Here is a 5,528-nt window from a genome sequence, read left to right on the forward strand (position 1 = left end):
TCCTGTTTAAGCACCTTAAAGATTTTTGTTCCTAGCAGTATAAATTTCCTTTATACACGTTAAGTAAAAAAAATACAAATTTGAACAAGCAATTATATGATTCAAATGTGTTAATATATATATATATATATATATATATATATATATATATATATATATATATATATATATATATATATATAACCTATATATATATATAGCCTATATATGTATTATTCTCTGCTCTCAGATAAATTAACAACCTCATTCCACGCACTCAGATTGGCTTTCTGAAGTGAAATTGACAGTCTGACAGCGATTGATTGCAATACAGGCATCTATTGTCTTGTTGATGCATTACTGTTTATGTAACATTGATATTTAATATTACCGATTCTCAGACATATGTATTTTAATTTTTTTATTTTAGTTAATGAGACGTCTTTTGAGGAATTACTGTTCTGTATTATTTAATCAAGAAGTTGACAGTCTTTGAAAGAAATATTATTATTATTATTATTATTATTATTATTATTATTATTATTATTATTATTATTATTATTATTATTATTATTATTATTATTTTTATTACTAAGTACAAAAAAACGTTTGACGATCAATATGAATCATTATAATCAAAAAAAAGGGATCAATGATTTATGTTTGATTAAACACGAAAAATCGATCACATTGCCTGATTATTATTAAAGTCTCAATTACCCAATGTGGCTCCTAAAATGACAAATTCAATATTTTTTTTTACCACAGACCTAAGCAAACTCAAAAGAAAATGTCATTGGAATAGATGATCTGAATAGATTATAATCATAAAAAAAGGATCAATGATTTATGTTAGATTAAACTACGAAAAATCGATAGTCTGATGATTTATTTTGTCAAATGAACATTCGTTATATATGATTATTATTAAAGTCGATATAAGAGAAGTTAAGGTAAGCTACAGAAACCAATGTGGCATCCTAAAATGACAAATTTCAAATACTTGATATATTTTTACACACAGACACACACATATATGTATAAGTTACCTTAGTATTTTTTATCCATCGACTGGAAAATGTCAGTTGATATTTTCTATAAACATCGCTGTCACACACATTAAACTAAAAGCATGATTTGATCGCTGTCACATACATTAAACTAAAAGCATGATTTGATGTTAGTTTGATTTCAACTTAAACTAAAAAGCACGATTTGATGTTAAATAAATAAATCCAAATAAAACGCCCAAGAACTCAGAAAAGGAAGGATCCAAAATTCGTTGTGTGAGATGTTTATCACTCTTTATCACTCCTATCAAAAGCCCAACAGCAAAAAAAAAAAAAAAGCAAACACTTCTTATTACCTGAAATTTTAAAGTCGATAGAAAAGAATAAAGATAAGTATTAATGATTCGCGTTGCACAAGACGAAGAAAAAAAAAAAAAGAGGCAAATCTCTCCATGCAAACAATACAATGACTGTGAAATTCGAAATAATATCCCGCTCTCTACTTCTTTATTCTGAGAGAAGAGGAAGCTTTATTACATTAGGGTATAAATAGGGTGAGATTCTAAAAAGATATGGGATAAAAGATGAAGGGTTTCTTTTTATGAGATTATATGAATACCGTCAGAAACGACCCGAGTGGCTCTTGACTATTGCAATTTGCATATAAATGATATTAAATAAAGGGAACTGGAAAATGCATCACTCTCGGTTTAATATTATCATAAAAACTAGAGATGAGTACAAAAAACACCAGTCATCTTTTATATTGGTGAACCCTGATTTTCTCTGCATAGTACGTAATTTTTTTTTACCAAAGCAAAACAAAAAATCTATGCTGCTTCACACATACAGTTAAAACACCAGTCATCTTTTATATTGGTGAACCCTGATTTTTTTTGCATAGTAGGTAATTTTTTTTATCAAAGCAAAACACAAATCTATACTGCTTCACACATACAGTTTAGTATAATGAAGCGAGGATTTGATAACTGACACGTCATTCATCAAAATAGTGTATTTAATAAATGACATGGTCACCTTTGATAGGGTATTTCATAATTAACATACTCTTCTTTGATAGTGTATTTGGTAACTGACGTCACATTTCTCTTTAACAGTTCTACCGTTTTGACTATTTGAAGATTGTTCATTCTGAAGTTGATGTCTTGGTTCACCTATCAGGACCTATCAGGTACCACCATATATTATGGTAGTTAATGGCGCTTTTGGGCTGTTGCATGAAGTTTCTTGAATGGCTCTGAGTGGCTCATTGTAGCTGTAGACACTCCTAAGTTTATAGCCTTCTATTCTAAGCAAGTCATCTGGTATAAACTCATTGCTAAATATCTCATTGGAAATCTTCAATTTCTACCTTTCTTATTTTCTCCATATCAGGCAATTTATATCCACATTCCAGCTATATATATATACATATATATATATATATATATATATATATATATATATATATATATATATATATATATATATATATATATATATATATATATATATATATATATATATATATATATATATATTTATATATATAATCATGAGATGTTGTTTAATATCAAATTTATGCTACTTCGGGAATATCCCCGATGGAGAATTATCATCGAAGGAGAATTTATAAATGATAGATGGATCGGTACTGCCGGGTCTCGATCCCTCGACGCAGTTACCTTCCAACGACTCCAGTCGACGGTCTACGAACTGAGCCATCAAGAGAGGTATGAGTTAATGCCGAATCTGCTGTACTTGTTTACCCATCGATAGCGGAGAAATTATACTCAGCTTCAGCTTTAACCAACCTCCACCATGATGGCTCATTGGTACGTTTGGAACACGCAGCTCTTATTATGAAATTTTTATCACGCCGTGATTTATATACAACCATGAAGCTACAAATGTTGTTTAATATCCAATGCACGCTCCTTTGGGAATATCCCCGATGGGGAATTATCACCGAAGGGGAATTTATAAGTGATAAATGGATTCGGCATTAACTTATACCTCTCTCGATGGCTTCATGATTGTAAATAAATCACGGTGTGATAACAATGTTATATATATATATATATATATATATATATATATATATATATATATATATATATATATATATATATATATATATATATATATATATACAGTATATGGAACTTATGAACACAGAAGGACGAGTTCCACAGAGACAAATTTCTGACTCACATCGGGATTGAACCCCACTCTCTCAAATGAAATGGCTGCCAGTCGACCCACACAAATCATAAACGAAGTTGGAACCTAAGTACTTCTGTGCCTGAGGTTTTTCGCTGGCGGTCTGTGGCCTAACATACCAACGAATTTTACCCAACTCCTTCTCGACCCAGCTGTGAATCAGCTGGTAGCATTTCATTCGAATTACCCCTTCAGCGGGAATATGATGGAACTAGTTAACGCATAAGCACTGGTGTTTCACAGAGATCAGTTTCTGACTCGTATCGGAATCGAATCCTAGCCTCTCAAATGAAAGGCCAGGGCGCTACCAATTGACTCACACAGGTTATAAAAGAAGTTGGAACCTGCTTTATGAAATGTAATACATCATTTTGGTAAGAAGGAAAATATGTTTAATAAATTATCTTGAGAGGCAAGAAATGTATATATCTTTTGTGAGACGACATACATTACATTGTGTACTAGAGTAGCAGTGGTCCTTTTTCGTTAAAAGAGCTAAAGATTAACTGAAAAATTCTTTAGTTGTCATATTTTTGTACTCGGAAATAAAACTATGATCCTCCACACTCATCTATTTTTCACGAAAAAAAAAAAAAGATGAAACGATAATATTTTACTCTTCTGTTGATCTCATTCACATCCAATATTACAGGTAAATTTTGAAATGAATAATAATCCTTCTATTATGAAGCGTTATTACCAGGGTTTTTTTCGTGGTAATATTTAGAGCAAAAAAAAAAACCAGTAAATGTATTGTTTACGTATTCTCAAAGACATAATTTCTAAGAGTAAAACAACAACACAAAAATTGCAATGTGAATCCTCTTTTTGCTCATATGCTCCAAATAACAACTAAATGATAATAAGATGAAAATACTAGTTAAAATATTGATTGACTATTTTATAAGTATACGATTTTCCCATCGTCATAATCTTTTAGAATTAGTTTGGCTTATAAAGTATACCCTGTGGTGCCTTTTAAAAATTACTTTTATTAATAATTAATTTAAATGTATGTTTTTAAGGCTACGTTTCACCTATGTTAATGTAAGCGCTTCACTTGTTTAAGGACTAGTTCGAACATTTATGAAATATAAGAAATCGCCGTTCAGAATCAGGTTTACTCAAATAATCTAAAGCCCTACATAGAATTTTAAATACTTATCTAGTTACAAATCGGACAATTTTGTTTTAAACATTCCTTTACACTTATACAAACATAATATCTATTGAGAGTGCTGTAAAAAAAATATGTTGCACGGATTTGAAATCGAGCAAAACTGGAAAATAGCTGGACGAAAGATAAAAACTGTATTATGTTCTCGTCAACTCTTATGAATATGCTCGACGGTTCCTGTATTTTTGAAGAAATTCAATATCGACGCAGCATTCACAATTGGCAGCATTGTAAAAAAAAGATTATTACAGCCGTGCACGAATGGTCTCAATGCTATATATTCCCGTAAATAATATTTACCGGTTTTATGTAGGTCAGGAGGGGGAATGGCCTCTCGGTTGTAAAAAAAAAAAAAAAAAAAAAAAAAAAGTTATGAATATAGTGCGAAGATAAAAGGGAATTCCATTGCGATTCCATTGCTTTATTCACTCCAAACTGTGAGCTCATCAACACCAACAATTACTGAAATGTTTAAAAAGGATATATCGGTGGAACGGCCGATTTCCATTGATGGAATTGCTTATCCGAATATGACTGGAACACCCATCTCGCTGTTGTAGGTAAATGGACATTTAGTGTATTTTACACGCGAGATGAGTTATTATGAAGAAATAAATAACGCGGCCGTTAATATGCAATTCGTCACTCTGTCTCACATATTGTGCGTCTGTCATTTCCCAGCGCTTTTGGCTGTCTGTCTGTTTAACTGTCTCCGTCTCCTTTCTCTGTCTGTATAATGAGATTTGTGGAGTCTTTACGTTTGCCTTTTCATACCCATACATAAATAATTATTTGAAATCTATCGATCATCTACACCAATTTGTGTAAATGTGCGAATTTATCAGTTTACTTTCTACCTAGAATGTCGAAGGATTTGTTCAGATGTCATAGACATTATAATTTGGATATCGAGAAGTTGCGAGCTTATTATATATAGATATTGTATTACTCACAACTTTTCTTTATACAATAATAAAAGGAATATTGTAAATCAGATGCAAAAATTTTTTTGTTGGAATTTAAAAGCCTGTTTGAATTACCTCAGAACCCCCTTTTTTTTGTTAAGTTTTTCATTAAAAGTAACCAAAGGTGTTAAGGTAGTATAAAGGAGGGTAATGGGCATTTATCAGGCATCTAAT

This window comes from Macrobrachium rosenbergii, chromosome 44, assembly GCF_040412425.1.
Source record: "Macrobrachium rosenbergii isolate ZJJX-2024 chromosome 44, ASM4041242v1, whole genome shotgun sequence".
In the NCBI taxonomy this organism is placed as follows: domain Eukaryota; kingdom Metazoa; phylum Arthropoda; class Malacostraca; order Decapoda; family Palaemonidae; genus Macrobrachium; species Macrobrachium rosenbergii.